Source organism: Canis aureus, chromosome 24 (assembly GCF_053574225.1).
Source record: "Canis aureus isolate CA01 chromosome 24, VMU_Caureus_v.1.0, whole genome shotgun sequence".
Lineage (NCBI taxonomy): Eukaryota > Metazoa > Chordata > Mammalia > Carnivora > Canidae > Canis > Canis aureus.
Window position 1 is genome coordinate 43,813,693 of NC_135634.1, and position 25,325 is coordinate 43,839,017.

The following is a 25,325-nucleotide window of genomic DNA, read 5'->3' on the forward strand; positions in this document are numbered from 1 at the left end:
GCTCTGCGGTGGGGGAGATAAGCCCAGCACACAAATAACCTCGGTACCAGCGACGAGGCGATAAGTCCTGTGAAAGAGCTACAAAGTGCTAGAAAGGCACCCAGGGAATGACCGGACCGGACCCGATCGATCGATCACTTCCTTCCGCCTGGCAGAAATCTGGAAGGCTTCCTGGGCGAGGCGGTGCCCAGCCGGGCGTGGAAGGCCCCATGGGGTTTGGAAGAGGACGGGTGGGGACCCGGCGGTATGTGGAGGGGCAGCAAACCCAAAGATTTAAAAAAAAAAAAAAAAAAAAAAAGGCATGGTCTAGAAATAGTGGGTAATTAGTTCAGTTGCCTGTGGCCAGTCGGGGAGCGAAGGGGTCGGGCTCCCGAGGTGCTGAGGGGCCAGACGCTCGGCTCCTGTGTAGGGGCTGTTGGAGCGGCTTTCTAAGGTGGACTGAGCGCTCATCGCCCAGTGACTCATGAGCCCCGGAAATGTCAGCTGGGAGATCTTAAAGGCGCTCTTGGGAAAGGGAGAGGAGGAGGGAGGCCCAGTAGAGAGTCGTCGTTCTGTGCCTTGAACATAATGCAGCTCGAGATCGATTTTGACAGCTACAGATAAATTCACGTCCAGGCCAAGCGAAGAACCTTTTGCAAAAAAGCTTCATTAGATACCGGGCTCTTAAGAGGTAAGGGAAAGATGCGCACGAAATAAGCTCCTCTGCACGGAAGGCGTTTCTGTTGGTGCGGTTCACTAAAAAAAAAAAAAAAAAAAAAAACGCATCAAAACTTCTTCCACTGTGTGTTAGGTGGCTACGCTTTGGAATTACTGAGCTAAGCGTGACTTCTTTGAAAGGGCATTTTGTAAGGGCAATCTAAATTGATGACTTTAAAAAAAAAAATCAGGTTGTTATTAATATTCCGGGGCGGCAAGTTGGGACATAGAACCGTTTTTATGGAAAGGTAAACATTTCTTCATTAGTTTTTAGTTATGAAAGTGTAGGAGAGTGAGAAATGAAAATCTAGCTTGATTTCTGTACATTCCACCCTCCCCCAAAAAAAATTACTAGCAGATAATTAGCTGTATTTAAAGTCTAGAATAGATGATTTGTGGAAGTAGCTTAGAACTCATGTTCGTTTCTTAAAACACTTGTTTGTTGTTTGTTTCTATGATCCGTGAATGTCAACTTTTTTCAGTCAAGAAAACCTTGTAAAATGCAAGAGGTCCTGGAAAACATTTTTTAAATGATCTTCTATAATCTTACCGCTTAGATTTGGTTGCTTTTAACATTTTTGCATACTTCCTTTTCAGTCTTTTTATGCTTATTTTTTTCTTGCATGATGAAATAAAAACTGCATGTATGTATAAATATTAACATTTTTGTTCATTGAATATCTTTATATAAAAACATTCTTACCCGAGTAAGGAAAGTCTTAAGCGTATTCTTTTTTTTTTTTTTTGGACAGGGTTGCATTTATTTATCTCAGATAAAATGCAGTAGTCACGCTTAATAACTGCAATGGTGGGCAGAACTTCTAAAGGTGTCTTGTTTGAAGTATATTTATTAACCTCTTTGTAGGATTTAGGTCTTATTACTTATTGAAGAAAGGTTTTATTTGGGAGGGGTGTCAGCATCAGATATGGAAGAGATTACACATTTCTGCTTATATGAGTGGATATACTTTTTAAAAAAAACATGTACTTTCTAAAAAGATTTTCTTAGCTGGTATAATATCTCCCATACAGAGTGATTTATCTCCCCATCTCCCCTAACCCTCCTCTTCTAAAAAATAGTCTTTATACTGAGGCTATCCGTATAGATTAACTACTTTTTGATCATGACGTTACAAAGATTCAATATGTAGTTTTTCTGTTGGCGTTTCTTTAGTAAAATATAAAATTTGGTGAAATAATTGCTGCTATAACAAAAGGAATTTTGTTTTGTTTCTCATTTCAAGACAGTTCACTTTAGTTCATTAGCATTTCAGACTACAGGTTCTTGTTTAAACCAGTTTTTTTTCCCTTTGCTTTACATTCTAAAATCTATTAGTGGGATCTCGGTTTCTGTTTCTAATCGCATATAAAGAGATGTTGAGTTAGATTGTATAAACTTTCATAAAGCTAATATAAAAGAATAGTTGGGATGCCTGTGTGGCTCAGCGGTTGAGCGCCTGCCTTTGGCCCAGGGCATGATCCTGGAGTCCTAGGATCAAGTCCCACATCCGGCTCCCTGCATGGAGCCTGCTTCTCCCTCTATGTCTCTGCTTCTCTCTCTGTGCGTCTCTCATGAATAAATAAATGAAATAAGTACATGAAATCTTTAAAAAAAAAAAAAAGAATAGTTAAGAAAGTTTAATAGGTATGCAGTTTGCTTTTATAATTTGGTTTTATTTGAATCTTTATTTTTACATTGCAAATGTATATACCACAAAGCATGATTTATTTCTTTTGAATATTTACTAAATATTTTTTCTTTGATCAACTTTCATAGTTTATGGATTTCTGTAATTACTGCCATGCATTCCCTAGAGTTTTTTCCAGGAGGGATTGATTATTGATCATTCGTAGTTTTGCCATATACCATAGAAATACAGACATAAACCCACATCCACCTTCAGCACGCAAAATATTAAATCCAGTATATGGTAGACTTTCACTTCAGGTAGTGTCTTCTGGTTACCTTTTTGATGGTGTTTCTATTTTACAAATCTACTTTCTCCTTTTCCATGGCTCCTTTTAATTAGGAATTTGATTTTATGGTGGTTGTCTGGTAGTGATGATAGGCGGATTAGCATGGATAACAGCAAAATGTTGGTAAAACTTTGTTGTGTTATAAAATTGTAGGAAAGAAGATCAAGTCTCTGAACCTGTAGGTTAGATTGGGACTTTTGCTTTATTATTACTAAGGTTAAGGATCTTGTATTCGTGTGAATGCAGATCAAGCCAAGTAGCCTAAGACTTGTGTAACAAGTTAGTCATCAGCCTGTAGTTTGGTTTTTACTGGAAAGAAGACTGCTGTTGGGGCTACCCAAGGGCCACCCTTAATTGAAGAAGGAACTGAGCTGAATGAGAGTTCTTCCTTTGTGTGTCTCATCATTCTAATGCTCTCCTACTGGACCCCATCAGTGCCTTTATCAGTCCAGAGTATTGGTGGCAGAGCAGAGTGAGGCAAACATTTACTACCAGCAGTTGAGGCAGTAAACGTTAAATATTCTGCTTCTGCTTCTCAGGCCTTTCCAGAATCATGAGAAGAGTTATTACAGGACCAGTGACAAGACACTAGACTGATCGTAAAGTTAGTACTTTACTACTAAGGTGCTCATACCGAATGCTGATGATAAGTTCTCTGATGATGGTGACGCCAGACTGGTTCAAGGGGAAGAAATGTGAGAATTTTAGAAATGAAGGTTAACAGATTGTTGCCATTAGCATTTTGTTTTGGGATTTGTGTGTGTACTTGTGCGTGCATGTGTGTAGGTATCATTCTCTACCTTCCTGAGCTTCCTGGCTCCACTGTGCTTTTAGGAGTGAGGGGATGGTGGAATTGTGATTTATTAGCAACTGTGATGTTAAGCTGGCAGAGGAAGGAAGAATGGCATGCAGAGAATTGCAAGAGGTTGGTCAGGTGTGAAGTGGCCCCAAAAGAGGGAGGTAAAGACTGCCCTAGCTATTTATGTAGGCATGTACCATAATACAATGTGTCTAACTTGAGATTTTGATACTCAAAGTACAGTGGTGTTGGTTTGAGTTTGCTTATTTTTATGTATATACGTATTTTCACATAGTTAAAGAGACTAAGAACATCTCGCTAATCAATATTTAGTAGCAATGTGGTTTTATATGATAATTATTCCTTGGGAACATTATCCAGAGGATCACTTGTTGATGACGAAGTATGATAAAGTTGAAACATCACAAGACTTTATTTTGATAAAATACTCAAGAAACAAAATATACCTTTTGTAGCTTGATTTGAATTAAGTTGCTACTTTATAACATTGTTTAATGAACTATAACTTGGTCTCCTACAGGGTAGTGTTCACATGTTACTCATGGTTCTCTAGCTCCACAGTGGATTCTGTATCCACTGTATTTGGGTTCCAAGAAGAAATAGCATGAACACATTTCTTTTTACATGTCTCCAGTTAAGACCCACTCTAGGACTTACTTCTGAGAGGCAGTATTACAGTGCTTACAAGCAGTAACAGACTCCCTGTAACCAGATTACCTGGATTGTTGAATCCTCACCTGCCCTGTGGGCTCTATAACATTAGGCAAGTTCCTCCACTTCTCTGCAGTCTAGATTTCTTGAACAGGTGTGATATAGACCACATCTGAGAAAACTGTAGGGAGATTAAATAAGTTAGTACTTTACTACTAAGGTGCTCATACCGAATGCTGATGATAAGTTCTCTGATAATGGTGATGCTAGACTGACTGGTTCAAGGGGAAGAAACGTGAGAATTTTAGAAATGCTCTAGTCAGATGGTTCTTTCTGCAGATGGGAACACAGGCCCTCCCGAACTAGAGCAGTGAGTGGCTAACTTTGAGCTATAACTGGTGGGGCTTTCTACAAAGTGGAGTCGCCTGCTCAGAGTTGTGTGACTTATTAGCCACAGGACTGAGTCTAGAGCCTGCCTCTCTTCATTCTTTATCTAGCTTGCTTGAAAGAAATTGTTTTGTACTTTATGCAGTAATGTTTTCTTTGAACCTTTTCGCTAACATTTACGAAGATTGTATTCACATATTAAATGCTCTTTGGCGCATAATCCTTTTTTAAAGTTGTTTATTCATGTTTGTAATTGTGATGTAGCTGGCAAGTTTCTTAGGGGTGGTAGTTTAAAGTTAAAAGTTGAAATAGACAAAGAACCAAGGGAGGTAGACAAAAATAAAACAAATATATTCCTCTATAGGGTCTTGTTTTTTTTGCTGAGCGTTTTTGATTTAGTACTTCAGAATTAAGGTTTGTAAATAAAGCTTAATGTGAATTCTAATAGGTTTCCAGACTATAACCACGTGATAGTACAAAATGAAATAGTTTGTTCTACATGCTTTTGTTGTATAGTCATCATTTGATTGGTGGTTTCTAGTTTTAGTTAGGCCAGTGGGTAGTATTTACTTCTCATAGTAGTCCTATAGAGAAATGGGGGGCCTTTGTTACCGTGCGCAACACAGAAGCCTGGGAATTGGAAGGCCTGGGCTGGGTTCTGACTCAGTGACTGGGCAGGTCACTCCACCTCTTGGGGCTTCTTCAGTCATGCCATTATCATGCTAAGGGAACCAGGCTGAAAATCCCAGGTCTCTTGTTCTTCTTCTCAGTGATCGGTTTATAGACGTTCTGATTTGCTGCCCCCCACCCTTCGCCCCCTTATACTAGGTACCTCTCCTTTTGCTTGTGGTCTTTAAGTTAGTTTCTTTATGAGGGCTCTAGATATGGCATGTGACCATGCTTTAACATCATTGTCTTCTGGTTGGTCAGGTACTTGGTCTTCCTATTTCACAGCAGCATGTTAGTTCTCTGCTTCTTGTAATGTAATATCACAATATGTATTTTCAGATTTTCTAATGTACTTAACAAAAAAATGGTTAAGAACTAAATGTCATCTGCTTGTAAAGTACAAGCTTAGTCAATGATTAACAAATCCTCAAGCTTTACATGAGTTTCATTGTCAACTTTTAAGTATGTTTGCTGTGAAGTTTATAAGCTCTTTGTTTTGGGAAGAGGAAAAAATATTAACCAAAGGCAAGGAGAGTAGAAAAGTGGAAAGGACCAAAATGTAGAATCAAATGTGAAGATGTGAGGAACATGCTTAAGATAGTATTCTTTGGCTGTAATTGATACTAATCCTCTAAGAAAGGTGGTGTGCTGGCTTAGATCATAGGATTATTTCCAGCCCAGCGTTCTGTCACTGATAAGAGGGCAGCTATGCGCCACCCCTGAGCGTTCATAACTCCTAAACATCTATTATGAATTAATTTGTTCCACAGGCAGTTTTTACAGCCCATTATGTTGAGTCCTGTTCCATATGCCAGTTGCAAAGAGTTCCTAGTCTAGGTAAACAACTCTGCCCCTCTCTGCTGGCATGTTATCAGCCAGTTAGTTCATTTACTTCTGAATTCTCCAGGCAAGGGACAGAAACTCAGGTCACCAGGATGACCTTTCCAGATCTTTTGGCTGTTTACAATATGTGTGAGTTTTAGGTTTTTCTTATATGTATGTTTTGTGCAATAAATTGTAATTTATTTGAATTGCAGATTTTTTAAATTTTTTTTTTTGTATCTCTGCTCTTCCCTCTTTCCCCACTCTGTGTTTTTATTTTTTTTTATTTTTATTTTTTAATTTTTTATTTATTTATGATAGTCACACAGAGAGAGAGGCGCAGAGACACAGGCAGAGGGAGAAGCAGGCTCCATGCACTGGGAGCCTGATGTGGGATTCGATCCCGGGTCTCCAGGATCGCACCCTGGGCCAAAGGCAGGCGCCAAACCGCTGCGCCACCCAGGGATCCCCCACTTTGTGTTTTTAGACTCTAATATCATTGTTCCTGTAAATGTTCGTTAAATGACAGAGCTATGTAATATTCTGACAAAACTGCTCAGCAGAGATGAGATATTAACCAAGATATCTTTTTCTGTATATTTTATTTATCTCTGCTATATTTGTGCTTATTTGAAGGTTTACATACTATAGTAGCTGAAGTTTATTAGGATCTCCCTTTTCCGGATATTGTTTAAAACCGTGTTTTACAAATTCTGTTTTGTAGAATATTAGTCTTATGAGAGGTTAATTGTTAGAGAAGTTTCATGATAAAATTTAACTTTGGGAAAACACTGGGTTAAAAACAGTTAATCAGATTTTAACTTTTGGTAGTGATTGTATTACTGTTTTTCTGCAGAGTTTGTCAGTTTTTAATAATGTACATTGTGGCTGTCCAGGAAGGAAATATAATGTGCAGCATTTCCCAATTTGCTAAGTTTATTTGGTCACAAGAACACCTCCTTCCCCAGGAAATAGTCCCCCCAAAGTCTTGAAGGAGGATTCTACTGGAATACAGTTTGAGAAACCTTATTTACATATGTTTTACATATCCATATGTAGTATGGAATTTAAAGCATTTGCTTGTTGATTGGGATGATTACTTATATCAGGTTTGGATCCAACTAAGGTTGGAATAATCTATTTTCGGTTTTGTTAAGTAAAAGAATGAGCACTTTAGCTAAGTGGCTATTCAAGCCTTTTTTTTTTTTTTCAACTTCAACCCACAGTGAGAAATTACATTTTTGATCAGTGACCCAACACCGTACATAAACACACTGTCAAAACTGAGAAAGAACTTTCACGAAACAATACTTAGTTAGGCCTTCCTGTGTACGATGCGTTCAAATACTTTTCATCCTGCTATATTTTTTAACATGTTATGAGCAACTAAACCAATGCATCATGTAATTTGAGAAACACACAGATTACATGGGTTTATAAATGTCTAAAGTGATGTTGGGAAAAGGCCCTGGAGAGACTGTTAGAAAACTAAAGCTCAGCATAGAGATAAGAAGAGAGGCTCTAGCCTTGGAATTCCTGTATTTAGATTCTGGTGGTATTTTGTTGGGCGAATGTTTAATGCCTCTTCTGCCTCAGCTTTCTCATCTGTAAAATAACAAAAGTAGAACCTGCGCAGAGTAGTTGTGAGACTTCAGTGAGAAATGCTTTACATAACATGCCTGATATGCTCTAAGTGCCCAGTCCATTTTAGCTTTTGTGATAACTGAAGTTCTAAGACTCTCTACTGCACCATACTCATATTCAAAAAGTATTTTAAGCCTTTGAAAGTGTTAAAGCAGCCTTTAGTGAACCTGGACTCTTGATCTGTAGCTAGATGTATCATTTTTTCTGATACCAGCTTTCTGGGATAGTTTTATAGTCAAAAGGACCCACTTAAAGTTGTTTTGCCTCATATTTGCAAGTGGACTCACATTTGCTGAGCTTTATGCTATGTTATTGTATATTTTTTAAACCATTCTTTTTTTAACAATATCTTAAATTTAGAATAATCTTGCATTATAACATGTCATCAAATGTAAATATGCACATACCTATATCAGTGATTAACTTAGCATTTTATAGTTTAATTCACTAAAAGAAGGCGGCAAAATAAAAGTTGCTATTTTCTTGTTTTATGCTCATTTCTGCAGTTTTTAAAATTCCCCCATCCTCAATATTGCAATTGGGAGTTTAATTTTGTGTCCTGACCTGAGAAAAGGACATTTAGAGGGGATGAACAATGGTGGGGGCCAGATCTAGTTTTTGTTACTATTGCTCTGAACATAGCTGGCCACCTCCTACATTTATGTCACCTCCTGAGGCATTGATGTTGTCTGTCCCTGATTAAATGTTTCTGTTGGTCTCTTTTATTGCCCAAGTGTCCCTCACTAGGGCCTGGAGTTGCTGAAATGAGAGGTTTTGATGGCATCATTGAGGTATGTAAACCAGTTCAGTGTTAAGGTAGCAGAGATTTTCTACTTGTGTAAGCAAAAAAACTGAAGTAAAAAGAATAATTGCTAACATAGCACCTATATGTTACCTGCTGGTATAAATTTGAAGACCTCTCTAGCTTAACCTCATTTAATCCTATAGTAACCCTTTTTTCATCTCCATATTTCTAGGTGAGTAAATGGAGAAGAAAGAAGCCAGGTAATTAGTCTGAAGTCATATAGCTGGATTGGAAACCCTGGTCCCAGAGTGTACACTTGAAACCCACTAAACTCTGTTGCCACCACCACAAAGTACTGGGATGTAGAATCATCCTGGAACATAGGGAATTTCTGTTACAGAAACACGACGGCAAGTTTTCTGGTCAAGATGTGTGAGATCCTAGGACACTGAGAGAATGTTCATATTACTGATTTGCTGTCAGTGACCTTTGAGGAGCTGTGAAGAGAGGGAGCTGTGCAGGAAGATAAGAGATGCTAATGTATTGTTTTTCCAAAAAAAAGGGAACGGTGTAATCCACAAATCATAGAGACTGAAATTGATGTTGATTGCTGGACATATTCCAGAAGGGAGTGAGTTCTTAGCAAAGTGTTGATTTCTAGAAGCTACCAAATACAGTTTATTAACTATTTCCTTTTGTAATAGAATTCTAAGTGTCTTAGATAAGGATGTAGGCAGGATACAGATATCTGTAAGGATTCATAATTTCATTCATATTTGAGATTACCTGAAAAATGTTAAAGTGTATGTCAGAATATATTTTCTAGGACTTGAAGTCATTTTGATGTTTTTACAAGATTATTTTACTTATTTTCATTGCATTAGAATATAAGCTGTATAATGTTTTTCCTAAGTGCTATATAGCACATTAGTCACAGATTCAGTGGCCCACATCCCCGTGCCTTGCCTTCTCAAGTAGGCAGGAAGGAACTAGAACTGGTAACATCTTCCTGGTATGTACACACAGCACAATAAATACTTTCCAGCTTTATATTGTTAAAATTATTCATCCTTATTCTTTACAATTGGTCATAACCCATTTGTTTACTCAAGAGCTAGTCTTGCTCTTATTCCCGAACACTACGTAGTGTGTGATTGGAAGGTGCGTTGATGGGAAGAGGGCTGGACAATAGACTGCATTCCTTCTTCACACAAGGTAAAACCTCAGGGGGATGGTGGTGAGGGTGAGGCATATTCGTTTTTTCTTGTTTATCTTATAAAAGCTGCCCCACTTTTAAATATAGTGAAAGGTGGGACTCCTGGGTGACTCACTGGTTGGGTGTCTGCCTCTGGCTCAGGGTGTGATCCTGGAGTGCTGGGATCGAGTCCCATTTCGAGCTTCCTGCATGGAGCCTGCTTCTCTCTCTGCCTCTCTCTCTCTCTCTCGCTCTCTCTGTCTCTCATGAATAAATAAAATCTTTTAAATTAATAAATAAATAAATATAGTGAAAAGACAGAGAGATGAGTCTGCTTAGCTTAGGCTATTGTATATAAACACCCCATAGGTGTGTGTGGAAAGGGCAAAACTGTCTTTGACAGAGGCTTTTGTTGTTGTTGAAAGGAGGAAGGAATAAGACATAGAAGGAGCAAGACAGAAAAGAACATCCAGAAGGAATTGACCAGAGAAACATTGGGTCTGAGTGTGTCATGTACAACTTTGAAAGATCTAATGATGAAAGTGGAACTCGTTGCTTTTCAGAACTGTCTTAAGAAATGGAGCACTTGAGGGGCACCTGGGTGGCTCAGTTGAATAAGCGTCTGACTCTTGGCTTCAGCTCAGGTCATGATCTCAGGGTCATGAGATCAAGACCTTTGTGGGGCTCCAAGCTCAATTGACAGTCTGCTTCTCTTTCTCTCCTTTCCTCTCCCCTGCCTCTCTCCCCTATACTCACTCTTCCCCCCCCAAATAAATTTTTTTTAAGATTTTATTTATTTATTCATTAGAGACACAGAGAGAGAGGCAGAGACACAGGCAGGGGGCAGAGGGAGAAGCAAGCTCCATGCAGAGAGCCTGACTCCAGGATCACACCCTGAGCCAAAGGCAGACTCCACCACTGAGCCACCCGGGAATCCCCCAAATAACTAAGTTTTTTTTTTTTTTTTTTTTTTTTTTTTTAATAATAACTAAGTTTTTTAAAGAAGTGGAGCACTTGAATAGATTACTAATCATGGAATGTATTAGATACAGATTAAATGCCATGGCCTCCCAACCAAAAAAGTGAGTGGAGCTCTGAACCTGGATGATACAGAAAGTCTAAGTTCTCTTTAAAAATTTAAAAAGACTTTTCAGTACACGACCTCATTTATTCTAGATCCTAGAAGAATAGAAAAAGATAACAAAATCATATTTATTTCAAAACTAGCAAAAACTCTTAAAAACCTGATAGAATATAAGATTGGCAACCTGATATAAGACATTACAAAGGAAAAATATGATGTCCCAGTTTAATTTATGGAAGTAGTCATGAAAATCCTAAGCAAAACATCAGCAAATGATTGAATAGGAAATTCTCTTAATTCAAGAGGGCAAATAACATGTAACACTTGGTATTTACTGTGTGCCAGGCATTCTAATTATCTCAATTAATCCTCCCAACAACCCAACAAAGAGGTTGTTATTAGTATTATTATTACCCTCATTTTACAGTTGAAGGAATTTAGATCAAGAGGTAAAATAATCTGCCCCAGGATAAATTGGTAGTAAGTCACAGAGCCTGGGGTTTCGAACCCCTGGGGTCTGGCACCAGGGTATATTGCCCCTTTGTGCTGTATCATCTCAGAATTTGCCAAGATAACAATGCTAATATACCAGTTCTTGATTATGAGGTCTTTAAAAGCTGGTAGGAGATAAAAGAATATCTGTCTTAAACCAACATCAAACAGCCTACCAATGGAAAAACTGGTAGAATAGAAAGTGAAATAAGCATGCCCAGTAACATGTCTGATGTTTGATACCATCCTGGCCAATGCAAGAAAACCTCAAATAAAATGTAAAACTGGTAGGAAGAAATGGCGGAAAATAGCAGTATGTGCAGATGTTACAATCGTAAACCTAGGAAAACCAACGGAATGAACTGAAAAACTGAAAATAAGAGTTCAGTAAGATAGCCATATGCTACATATTTAAAAATTGGTAGCAGTTTTCTTTCTAGCAATATCCAGTAATAAAAATGAAAGATCTTACTATACAAAAAATGAAACACCTAAGGTAAGGGAGATCTATATAAAATAGTTTGAGATCTCTATAAAGAAAACTATAAACTTAATTGGAATAAAGATCTGAGTAATAATGGAGAGATACCATGTTCTTGAATGTTAAGACTGAATGAATGGTAGGAAGCAAGAAAATTTCCAAAATTAGCATATTGTTAGCCAGAAAGTAAAGTCAGATTTCTTAAAAGTTAACTTAAGAAGCTCAGTAAAAAGTATGTATGTGACTACTACACGATCTTACACTGAGGAAAGAAGAGGGGTTATTTGGCATAAGATTTTTAGATAATTGGTTATCTGTTCTTTGGGAAAATCAATTTTGATAAGCAAGCTGCACTTTATGAAAATTAATTTGATGGAAGAATGAGTTTAAAAACATAGATTAGAAGAACATTTATATGAATATTTGTCAGACCTTTGGATGAGGAAATACGCTTATTTTCATTGCTATCAAGTGATTAAAAGGGAAAAAAAAAACCTGAGATAAAGATATGAAAAAAATTTTGCATGATGATAGACCAAGGGTTAATATTTAGTTCAGTACAGCAAAAGCTCATACAAACTGGCAACTGCTGTTTATTAGTAAATGCTACCCTGGATGTTTTAGTTTGTTAAAATTTTAAGTCCTGCTGTCATTTTATATATAAAGTGTTTTGCTCAAAGGTTTTAGTATATATCTCTTCCAATGGCAAAACTGGGGTTCACACTTGGGTCTGCTGAGAGCTTATCCTCTTAGCCCTTGAAACATGCTGTTTTTCAAACATGTCAGATGCTAAAACTGGGTAAATGAACAGTGAGCTCAGGTAGTGGCTAAATAAAAGACAAGTAACAAGGGGGATGTTAAAGTATTTTTTTAGGTGGTAATGCTTGTGTTAGTAGAGGTGCAGTGGAAGGAAGATAAGGCAATTTCATATACTGCCCATTTGGCCTTTCTGGGAAATATTTTGGTCCAATATATGTCCAGATTCTTAAGATGTTTCTTTCATGTAAGCCAGGAGAAAATAAAATAACAAGTATTTATGTTTTATCCTTACTATAGGGAATTTCCAGTGTCTTTTTTTTTTTTAAGATTTTATTTATTTATTCTAGACACAGAGAGGCAGAGTTATAGACAGAGGGAGAAGCGGGCTCCTCATAGGGAACCTGATGCAGGACTTGATACCAGGACCCGGGATCATGCCCTGAGCCAAAGGCAGACACTCAACCACTGAGCTTACCCAGGCGTCCCTTCAATGTCTTAAAAAAAAAAAAAAAAATCCAGTTATTTTATTGATTATGGCGATGGCTGCACAGTTCTGTAAACTGTTGAAACTATTGAATTATATACTTTAAGTGAATGGCATGTAAATTATATGTCAGTAAAGCTGTGATTTTAAATTAGCTATTTTAGCTATTACGTAGAAGAAGAAAATGGAGTTTGCTTCTCTGAATCACTGAATTGTGAAAGATGTTCAAACATATTAGATTCTTCCAATTGATGCTGCACTGATTTTATTGGAATGCCTTGTTTGATGCAACATGATAAACCTGAAGAAGGTGAAATTAGTGTTGAGGATACCCTAGTGGTCAAAGTAGAGAAAGCTGGTAGTCCAGTGAAGTCATCTTTTAGCAGGAAGCTCAGAACTTTTATGGTTTCAAGTTTCTCAAAGTCAGCCTTAAGATCACATGCTTGGATTTTAGGAAACACTTTATACCTCATTTTTATTTAAAAGTCATATGTGCACACAAACACACTATCTCACTGTCAGTTTTCCTGTAGTATCCTGCCTTGTGAAGATTATATGAAGATTGCCCTTGATCTCTAGGGACATACATGAAATGTGCTTTTTGTAATTTTCAAATGCAGGGTTACATAGGTCAGGGTAAAATAGCTCAGAGTTTGGGGCAGGGATACGGAGCAGGGAGTGTGTTGCGCTCCTGTTGAGGTGTACTGGGCTCTTGCAGAAGTTAGATCAGTTAAATCAGCCTGTTCTGATCCTTTCAGCAACAAGAGCATGGGGGGATGAGTCAAGATAGTACTTCACCTGTAGGGGAATTGGCAACTTGTTGACCACCTGGCCTGAAGCAAAGAATATTTGGTGGGAAGTGAAGAGTTAAGGTTATTCTTGTGACATGGGCATATTCCTCTATAAACCCAGTGAATTGTAGATGTTAATTGAAATACCAAGTATTGCCAACACAGACTTATTTTCATCTCCACTAATAAATATTTGTGTGCAGATGACTCTGCTGTAAGTGGAGGGAGGGTGCTTTGCCCTTGATCAGGGGAAGTGAAATAGAAAAATTGGCTGGTCCTAGAGGAGGGAAGATAGCTACAGTTTAGTATAGGTGATCAAAAGCCCTGTTTGGCAGGGAAAGTCCAGGTTTATGCCTCTTGTCCCTACGTAATTATTCAGTGCATCCCCCTTCATTCCCCAAATTGTCCTGGTTAGAATTACGTCATCTAACATTTAACAGTTGCCAAACTAGCTGATTCTTGACACACACATCCCCCCCCCCTTTTTTTTTGACGTTTTAGAGCACAAATCTGTCAGATCCTCAAGTAGCTTCATTTTGAGGCCCTAGTTCTGGAGCCCTGGCAGTTACCTGGTCCCTCTGGAACCAGGAGGATTTTTCATTAGATTGCCTTGACTTTTCTGTCTGAATGAGAGCTATGATGTTCTAACTCTAAAATGTTCTGCTTTGCCTCAAGTCAGACACTGAGACTGTCTGAATGTAAACACCTTGTTTTTTCACCCAGATGCCCTCTTCACTCTCCCTCCACTTCTCAGGAACTACTACAGAAGAGAAGTTACGGAGTTCTAGTTGTTAAATGGTGGTTCTTGGGTGCCATTTAACTGCTCAGGGAAGTGATACACCACTCTTCATACACTTACGTTTATGTAATTTTTCTAAGTCTTAGAGCAGCAATATCCAAAGGGAAAGATCAGGAGTTACACAGAATCATCCTGAGAGTTCAGTTTAGGATGGCTAGGGAAAAAATGCATTTAATTTGTATTTCCTTGAATAACCTTGAACATTATTCTCAATTTCTGAGAATAAACAGATACACCTGTTTTCACGTTGTTATTTTTTTCCATATTTCTTCCTCTGTCATTTAATGACACATTTCAGATCTTCAACTCTGAATGCAGGTATGCAGACTACATGCAAGAATAAAAGACAGTGCCGGTCTCAGTGTTCACGAGTTGGGTGTTGGCCCTCTGAAAGGTTAAGAGAGAAATGTCTGAGTCCTGCCCTTGTTAGAGCTGCCTTTCTGGGGCATAGGACAGGAGCACTGATAGCTTACAGGTAGCCCCCGTGTTACTTGGAACTCCTGTTTGTTCCAACAAGGTAGGGATTTAGTGAAAGCTTATCTCAGGAGTCAAACACTGGAAGTGTGGGGAAAGGCAGCAATGCACCCAGGTCTTCACCAGCAGTCAGGACCAGGAACACAAACTCCATTATGACTATCCATTTGCTACTCCATTTCTCTGCTTACTCATCTTCTCTGTGCAGACCAGCCTTCTCCACCTGACAGAAAGCCTGGCCACCGACATTTTGTAAATGTTTTTCATGGAGCTTCAGCCCTGCCATAGAGACTTTAACTAAGGAGAAGTCTCTCTTCCCCTCTAGGTTCCTTTGTTTGGGCCCACAGGACTCTGGTTCTAACAGGGACTACTGCACCTCCCATGGTAGCCATGTTAGTGGTTGGTAAGGCCCGGCAGTTGCCAGAAGGAGATGGTGTTTTCCCAACTGTGAAGATTATTGGGGTTCTTATCCTCCTCTCTGGTTTGTTGAGTTCAGATGAACTTCTTGATTATTGTCTGCCCTCAGGCCACATATTCCTTCCTATTCTCATTTTGTCCTTTTATCTCATTTTGCCCTGAAAAGCATGCTCTTTTAGCTCTGCACATAGATATCCTCAAGGCCCAGAGGAGTCTCTAAAGGACTGGATCCCAGAATCCCAAAGGAATTCCATCCCTGCCTAAAAGCTATTGCACTGATAGTCCCTCAGCAATCCCAGAAATACACAAGAAGGGATTGGAATGTTTGCTACCCAAGGGTGGAATGTGCTCCCTTGTTAATCTGCTTTTAGTCTAAAGTACCAGGATTTGATTGGGTAGCATTTTGGTTTCTCATCATGTGCAGTTTGTTTACATTTACTTTGTGCCCTTTGCCTGTCACCCTTCCACCCACCCTCACCCCAACTCATATTCTTATTGTTTTCCTGATTTCGGAGAAAGATTAGGATAGAATACAGAAGTTTGAAAATACAGCTCAGCTCTTTTAACTTAGGAATGGTATGTTTAACACTAGTTGAATACACTTTATATAACTAGTTTAAAAATATTTTTCTCTAAAGGCAGCCATTTAGATCTTAATGTCCGCAAGGCCTCACACATAATAGAGGCTTGAAAAATATGTTGAATACACTTGGAAATACTTTTATTCATTATTACTTACTAAAAGGGCCAATGGCAGGGATTAAATAGGTCTTGTGCACTGGAGTAGGAGCTGCTCTTGAGCCAGAGTCGTGCTTGACACCCCTCACATTACAGGGGAGGCTGAGGCCGTTGTTACCACAGGTAGGAATTATTTGAAGAAAAATGGTAGAAGCCTTATTTTACTGTACTCCATACATGTTGATTGCCCTGGTACACTGTCCCTGTTTGACTTAATTTAGTAATCTCTCCCAGACAGGATGTCCCCTTTCAGGATCATGTATTTTCATCTGAACAGGAGAACTAACACACTAGGTCATACAGTATTTAACAATTTTATCATGGTGGTAAGTGTTAAAAGCCACACCTTCATGCCAGAAATAGTTGTTCTTTCATGTTCCTTGCTTTCCAGTTGAAGGAAATAAAACAAGTTAGGGGTATGTTTCCTTTTCTTTTCTTTGCTCTTATGTCCCTTCCCCTTCTACCTCCCCACCCCCAAAGAATTTCTTAAGGAGCAAAGGAAAAAATAATGAAAGGCAAATAGAATGATTCCTGGGGCAGGGTGAGTACACAAATCAGTGCATGTCTTTGACACTAGCTGGTTGGGGACCACACCTGTGGCTCAGAGTTTTAGTGGCCAGAACAAAGAAGAAAACAAGATTGGTTGCAAAACTGTTCATGAGATAAAAAACAAATCAGGGGGATCCCTGGGTGGCGCAGCGGTTTGGCGCCTGCCTTTGGCCCAGGGCGCGATCCTGGAGATCCGGGATCGAATCCCATGTCAGGCTCCTGGTGCATGGAGCCTGCTTCTCCCTCTGCCTGTGTCTCTGCCTCCCTCTCTCTCACTGTGTGCCTATCATGAATAAATAAAAATTAAAAAAAAAACAAAACAAAACAAATCAGGGCAGCCTGGGTGGCTCAGCGGTTTAGAGCGCTGCCTTCGGCCCAGGGCGTGATCCTGGAGACCTGGGATTGAGTCTCGCCGCGTCGGGCTCCCTGCATGGAGCCTGCTTCTCCCTCTACTTGTGTCTCTGCCTCTCTCTCTGTGTGTCTCTCATGAATAAATAAACAAAATCTTAAAAAACAAAAACAAATCAGTCACTTAAGAGAAATAAAATCTTTCCAGAAACTGAGACCCTGTGGATCCATTAATACAGATCTTAGTACATTAGTACTAATGTACTTAGTACATTTCTCTCAGTTCTGTATGGTGCCTGTAAAAGTGAAGTACCTGAGTTCAAGTTTAAGCTATCTTAGTATAGAAACATAAGGAATAATATTAGGCCAGAGTACAGTTCAGTTAAATCATTACTTTCTGATGCTCTGGAGCTTTGGAAGTAGCCCTCTGTAATTGTTCATACCACTGAACTTTTTATTAAAATTGGATACCAGAGAAGTCCAAGGTTATAGTTTTCTAGTAACCACTCCGCTTTAACAGCTGGCTTAGCTGGCCAACAGCACCGATATTGGCCTTTGAAGATTAAAGAGCTTGATTTCAAATCTGGTTTTATAAATTGACTTGGAGGCCAGGTCAGTGTTTTCCTTGGAAAATAGTTTCTGTATTTAACATGCAGATGTATTTAATGTCATAAAGTAGTAGTTTAAAATTTTTCATTAAATTTCTAACACTGAAGTGCAGTATAAAAAAACTAATAGGAATGAGATGTTTAGGCTCAAGAAGAGATGGACCCTCACTCACCTTCCTTGGACCTTAGAACAAGGTTTAAAGGCCACTGTCATTTGCATAGCTAATGTCCCTGTAGTCTGGAAAAATTTCAAAGCCTGCATCATCTGTCTACCACTGGAACGAGCTCACCCTGTGCATCCCCCTCCCCACAAGAACAGCTGTAGACAGCCTAGTTTTAATTAACATGAACTTCCTGTTTGAACCACCAAGATTTGACAGGTTGGCAATATAGTTAGCAAGAATCCAAGCATTTGGAAGATAAAGTTAAAAACTAAGAAGAAAGATTTTTGAGGCCTGCACAGAAATAATAATTTCTGCATGTTTGTTGGTTTTGTTTTGTTTTGTTTTGTTTTCAGATTTATAGAGCACTTTCACAAATAATATAGTTACCACATTCACTTGAGTTAGTAGATTATTCTGCCAAAATAGTAAAGGAAACGGAATCTCCTATTCAAAACTTTTGTAGAAGGAAATACATTTTAAGTGTTAAGTAATTGCTCCATCTGAGCTCTTCTTAAATTTTTGGGTCCTCTACCTAAACCTTAACTTTTTTGGACTCCCATGGATATAAGATGTTTTTTTTGTTGTGTATTTTAGATACAGCTTTCAGATTAAAAAGCAAGTTTTCCATTGTGACTGTATTGTGATGTCAACACTCACCTGGAAAGCACCACTCCATCAAGTGTGGAATGTTCTTTGGGCAATAAAAGAAGGCATGTGATTATTCTGTAAACAGCCCTTGAGTTTACAGTAAGTTTTTTTAAGTTCTGCCTTCCTTGTCACTTGATACTTTATTATACACCAGCCCTGGATAAAATTACTAAATAATTTTTTTCTTTTTTTTTTAATTTTTTTTATTTATTTATGATAGTCACACGGGGGGGGGGGGGGGCAGAGACACAGGCAGAGGGAGAAGCAGGCTCCATGCACCGGGAGCCCCATGTGGGATTCGATCCTGGGTCTCCAGGATCACGCCCTGGGCCAAAGGCAGGCGCCAAACCGCTGCGCCACCCAGGGATCCCTAATTTTTGTTTTCTTAATTCAGATTGTTGCATAAAGCTCTCCAGTCAATTGTAATACATTTTCTGACTCTTACTCAAATTTATCCTGTCTACAAAATGCAGCTCAAGAAGCATCTCCTCAGTTGAAGTCTGAGATCTTCAGCCCCCAGTACTGTGTCTGTCCTCTGAATTTGCTGCTCCTGTCACTTATTTGGGTGTTTTAAACGGGGTCTGGGGGCATGCAGTAGTCTTCCATAGGTTTCAGTCTTTCTCTGTGTGTGCCTTGACTCCTCAGTCCTTGAACAACTCCTAATGAATGGGTACCACAGGATGACAGGTGGAAAGGAGGTGCTGACTCGTTCACAGAAATCCTCTTTGAGTGAGATGTTCTACACAGTCCTCTAGGAAGCCCTAGAACTGTGTATTCTGTGACTCTAAATACTTCTGCTAGAAAAAGCCCATTTACATTAAATACCACTGTATGGTGGCCTTTGAGCAGTTTAAAAGGAAACAAACTTCAAATCTCCAACTATGGTGCTTCAGCTCAGGCTGGTTTTGTGGCATGTTTGTGCTTTCATGGGCATTTGGCCAGAACAGAAATAGCAATGCTGGACCTTGAAGGAAAGTGATTTTCCAGGTTTATATCTGATCCTTTAGATAGAAGTTTGAAGGTTATAAATTTTTTTTTCTTTATTTTAAGATTTTATTTGAGAGTGCACACACAGGCGCTTGTTGGGGGAGGGAGGGAGGCAAGGCAGAGGGAGAGAGGGAATCCCAAGCAGACTTCTTGCTGAGCATGGATCCCATGACCCTGAGGTCATGACCTGAGCCAAAATTAAGAACAGGTCCCTCAACTGACTGAGTCACCAAGGTACCCTTGAAGGTTGTAAATTTTCAAAAGGAAATTGTTCTTTTAAAACACAGTTCTTCATTAGAATGACTAAAAAGAAAAAATAAAAATCATTTCATCACTCTTAGGTGTACCTTTTTTGAACTTTTTTGTTTCTTTTGCTTTTCCATCTATCTTAATCTTTGACACAAAAATAATTTTCTGAAAGACTTTTTTTTCATATTTGAACTTTGTTTCAAATTTTCTCAATTGTTTACAGTTCAGTTTTGAATTACACATCCTTTTAAAGGAATTACCATCTTTTTTAAAAGAGCAGAGTTAGCTGTTTGCTTTTCTTATTTACCAAAATGTGGGTGAAATCATGATGTTTGCCCATGATCATATGGACTATGTTTACACAACCCTGCAGCAAAGTGAGCAGTAAATTTAACTAGAAGAAAAATGAATTTATAAAGACTGATGGTTTCACATTTTAAAATGTGGACATTGGGATCCCTGGGTGGCGCAGCGGTTTGGCGCCTGCCTTTGGCCCAGGGCGCGATCCTGGAGACCCGGGATCGAATCCCACGTCGGGCTCCCGGTGCATGGAGCCTGCTTCTCCCTCTGCCTGTGTCTCTGCCTCTCTCTTTCTCTCTCTCTGTGACTATCATAAATAAATAAAATTAAAAAAAAAATTTTAAATGTGGACATTGATTAACCTTTTGTATTAAAGTACCTTACTAATTTGTAAGGAAATAGTTGTGAAGTTCACGTTTTCTGGAATTAATTCTAAAACTGTAACAGTGTCACTCTTAATTCCTGGGGATCATCTGTAAATTAATCAATGTAGGTAAAATTAAAGATGGCACATTATAATGATAAAAAGCCTTTAACATATTCATGAAATCAGTTAATTAGCATGTATTACAGGTGTTTCTAAGTAAGGCTTTGTAGTATGTAACTGTAATTTCAGACCTTAAACCAAGTTGTGAAATCGTTTTGCCTCATGATAATCGGAAAAGTTCAGCATTGTGAATAAGTTAGCTGTCATTAGTAAAAGAGCTACTCAGATTGATTCTACATCTGTTTTACAAACTGTAGGTTCCATCCTATTAGTTGTTTGTGAAATCAGCTTAGTGGATTCTGAGTAGCATTTTAAGAGGGAGGAAGGGAATGGGAATAGAATAGAGAATATCACTGTAATTTTAGTTGGTAAGGATAAGTACTGTTTGGTGGTACTGCATGTGTGTGATACTTATTTTTTATATATGAGTATATGTATGTCATAAGGTCAGAGAAATCTAAGCCATCACTGCTAGTGGTAATGCAGTTAGGTGGCCTGGTGGCCTTGTGGTTGTTTAAATGGCTGTATACACAATACAGATGGATGGCATGCTTTAATTGGAAAGCTTCAGTAGTTTTTTTTTTTTTTTTTAAAGATTTTATTTATTTATTTATGAGAGACATAGAGAAAGAGGCAGAGGGAGAAGTAGGTTCCCTATGGGGAGCCCGATATGGGACTCAATACCAGGATCTCAGGATCACAACCTGAGCTGAAGGCAGATGCTTAACCCCTGAGCCACGCAGGTGCTCCCGGTATTTGTACTTTTAACAGGAAGTAGAGGAAGACCTGTATGACTTGCTGATCAGATTAATAGTTGATAGGAATCTGGTAGGGAAAGCTAAGATAACAGACTCAAGATCCAAGAAAGAATTTGAATTGTTGGGATCCCTGGGTGGCGCAGCAGTTTGGCGCCTGCCTTTGGCCCAGGGCACGATCCTGGAGACCCGGGATCGAGTCCCATGTCGGGCTCCCAGTGCATGGAGCCTGCTTCTCCCTCTGCCTGTGTCCCTGCCTCTCTCTCTCTCTCTCTGTGACTATCATAAATAAGTAAAAATTAAAAAAAAAAAAAAAGAATTTGAATTGTCCAACTGTAGACTGATTCTAAAGTAGAAGCAATTTAATAGGAATACTTATTCAGTCCTACAGACATTTCCCAAAATGCAGATGTAAACAGTAGATGAAGATGTGGCTCCCTGTAGAACACGTGGAGAAGACTTAGGTCAATTAAACCGCTCAATAGAAAGCAGCCATGTATGTGACTATCAAAGCTCTGGATGGAGTCTATGACTACATTTAAGAAATATATGTGTAGGTAGTCTTGGCTGGTCAGGTCACATACAAGAATTAGGGTTCAGTTTGAAACGCTATACTCTTAAGAAGGAATGCCTGGAGAATAACAGGGATCCTCTAAGTTGGCTCTTCCATGGCTCATCTTTATCTGTAACAGAACCCAAACTGGATAAATTGTATAGGAATTTGGTTACCAACTGTGCTCGGTGTAGTGCACAATGAAGGTAGACCCATGGCTTTTGCACACGCAGCTCACAGGCTAGTGTGGTAATGGTAATTTACATAATAGCATGTCTAATAAGGCTGCTCATAAAGCTTTGAGTTTCTTCTTCACGAATCTCTCTTTCCTTTTACCCTTGTCCTAGATGTGTCAGTGCTTAGGGCATGAAGATACGTGTCTACTGTAAAATATTCCTACCTGATGCTCACTGAAATTGCTACTGAAGTCTGATGGCATATTATCAGTTTACTTCTAGTATTTACCTCTGGCTTGCTTAGATTGGGATAAAGTCTAGGAATGAGGAATTGGTCACATCATGTTGGAATCCATGTCTAAAAGGCATGTCTATAGAGTCATCTTAAAAATATTCTCAAGTCATACACCTGTAATTTTGGGAAATATCAAATTTAGTGTTTAATATTGTACTTATTTAACATGTATTTTTAGAATAGTTATAAATAAAGAATGTATTCTGTGCTGCCCCTCTCCCAGATAACTTAGTTGGTGGTTAACTGAAGAAAGGTCATGAATTTGTGTTACAGTGAATTTCTTGATTGACTTTCCCACAACTAAGCAGCGGTAATGTAAAAGTTGACTTACTTTGTCAAACTGGATAATATAGTGAGGTTTGTTAAATTAGATTCTCCTAGAACATTATTTCAGAAAAGGATATTCATTGCTTAATTGTAAATAATATCTGATACCTGTAAGTATGAAATCTTGCATTCATATTCAGCATGCAATTATAAGCCCAATAGAAAAATCTGGAACTCATAAAGAAAAAGGTTATAGATAAAGCTATAAAAAATGATTTTTGTACAGCAAGTTTAAGAAGTTGAAATGCAAATGGCAAAGTAGGACATTTGAAAAAAAAAAAGCCCAAACCAGCTAAAGAGATATTCATAATTATATAGTATCCTACAAGTCAATAAGAAGACATACTCTAAACCCAGTAAACTAATGGGCAGTAGAGATGTACAGTTTTACTAAGGAAATGCAGACGGACACTAGGCATGAAAATATGTTCGTTGTTATCAATGATCAAATATGAATTGTAAGGATGAGAGGGGTAGGGAGAGGAGGTCAAGAAAATAGCATTTTTAAATCTAACAGATTGGCAGAACTCAAAAAGGACTAATGGAGCCTCTTATTGGTTAGCTAGTGCACTGTTGATGGCAATGTAAATTGGCCTAAGCTTTTGGTACAAGTTAAGAATCTTCACATTTCAAGTCTCAGACTGCTGCCTTACCTGAGTCTCTCAGAATCTCCTTGGCTTCTTTTATTCTGGTACCTGGCATCCAGAACCACACAGAACATCATGTGGTCTTTTTGTGGCCAGAGCAGCCCGTTATTTAGTCATTCTTTATGAGAAATTGCTCTCTAAGGTGGGCAGGTCAAGGATCATTTCTATGGTGTTTATAAAAAACCGATAGTTATCTTCAGTGATGATCCTGAATCAGATACATCCGGCTATTCAAGAGAAGACAAAGAGTTTCTTTACCTTCACTCATTTTATATAACTTCCAGGGACAACTGGCGTGGTACCTCAATACAAAATAAAACTGGGCAGATCCTGCACAGAAGGGAAGAGTCATCCATTAGAAATAAGACCCAAAGCCTGTGACCTGAGTATTTCTGCTGAAGACATTGCAAAACAGCACGTCCTTTGGAGAAATGCTACAGTGACCCCTTGCTGACTCAGAAAAGAGCTGTGTTGATCCAACAATTTCAGCTCTGAAGTGTGCATGGAATTATTGATATAAAATATTAAGTTTTGCCAAACTGTGTTCATGCAGAATGTTGAAACATAAAGACACAGACCTTGGTTTTCAAAACAACTTTACTTGTAATATTACTAAGCTGATTTAGAATTTAATATTCATTTAATCACAACTAGAAGAAAAAACATTTTTAAGAGTACTCCCATTCAGGGCTTCTTGCTTTAGTCTCCAGCAAACTACTTTTCTTTTGAACAACAAAAGACATTTGAAAACTGCTTCTGGGCCCAACCCTCAAAAGAGGATTGTAAAGAGCAAATATGTATATAAAGAGCACACTTTTTTCTGCAGAAGTGAAATTAGTACGTGTGTGTGTGTGTGTGTATTGAAGTCATGGAGCTCTAATCCATGATATATTCTTAATTCCTAAGAGTAACTTAGCTGTGTGTTCAGTTAAAATACTTCCAACTGTGTCCTTAAAGTGAATTGTAGAACTATTTAAGTGGATGTTTAAATATGCCCTGCCTTGTTCCAGAAAGGATTTAAGGTAGCTGGAAATATTCCTTTGTACCTAATTATCTTAACTTCAATCTTGAAAGTCTGTAATGACTGCATGGTACGCTGAAATTATCGCAGTAAAACTTGACACTAGTAGTAGATTCTCTCAATTAGTGTTTGAAGTTTAACATGAAGTTCCTGTTTGTGAAGCTAACACAGCCTTTTTTTTTTTTTTTACATGAACTGATGCTTTAAAACAATTTCTTGTAAAATTACTTTTATCTAAAAATCAGCTACTAAAGCAAAGCCCTCTCCTTTAAGTATGCATCTCTTGCTTTGTTGCTCATATATAGAATGAACTTTACCAATAGAGAATATTTCATAGGCATTCATAATTTGACATTCCCATGTTTAGTGTGAGTGAAAGAAACTCTCAAGGATTAACAGAAAGCCTGTTTTAGAAGAACACAACAGTGAAATTATTTCTAAACATCACTTTCACTAAACCCATTTCATTAAGTACTCATTCTGTAATTCACTTAAAAGGATGAATGGTTGGAGAAGTTGATGGTCACTCAGAACTCTGCATGTGTTTAGACTTAGTTGAAACTAGAAAGGAGTATACAGTTTTCATAGCCTAGTTCTCTATGCAGTGCATTTCTGATGTTTAATAGAAAAGGAACTTGGGTTGTCAGTAATGAGCAGTAAAAATCCTTTCCAAAGTGTGTGAAACAGAGGTATAGGCCAGTTTTTGTTTTGTGTGTTAGTGTGTTTTGTGTGTTAGTGTGTGTTTAGTGTGTTTGGTTTGTGTGGGATAGGGGACATTCAGGGCTATTCTTTTCATATTTATTTAACTCAGGAATCTTAGAAATTGGCTTTTGCCTATTTGCTCAGAATTTTAAAAACCAATATTTTTTAAAAAGTCACTTGGTAAACATTTATTCTGGATACTCTGATAATTTAATACTGTTGTACATTTTTGTAATACTTGATCTGTATGTAAGATGAAGGGACAGATAAATACAAAGAGAATTTGGAGTCAGTAGACTTGTCTTCAATCCTTATAACATCCACAATCATTATGGGACCTCAGGGCCAGCATTTTCTGTGAATCTAAAGATGTGTATAGGAAGT

General features: G+C 38.4%; 1 protein-coding gene and 1 long non-coding RNA gene across 4 annotated transcripts in view; one reads left to right on the plus strand and one right to left on the minus strand.

Moving 5' to 3' along the window:
- CAB39 (calcium binding protein 39) overlaps positions 1-25,325 on the plus strand; it is an 83,872-nt gene that overhangs the window by 761 nt on the left and 57,786 nt on the right. Inside the window, exon 1 of one of the 3 annotated variants that reach the window (XM_077869181.1) lies at positions 88-244. The exons of 1 other annotated variant lie outside the window; for it this stretch is intronic. The gene's annotated coding sequence lies outside the window, so the exon portion shown is untranslated. Of the gene's footprint in view, positions 1-87; positions 245-524; positions 671-25,325 lie in introns of those variants that run through there. One more of the 3 variants, XM_077869180.1, reaches the window with a different exon arrangement.
- Positions 628-23,560, minus strand: LOC144296176 (uncharacterized). Its single transcript, XR_013363329.1, has 3 exons — positions 23,225-23,560; positions 4,231-4,325; positions 628-735 (listed from the first exon to the last, which is right to left on the minus strand). It is a non-coding gene; the product is annotated as an uncharacterized LOC144296176 (long non-coding RNA).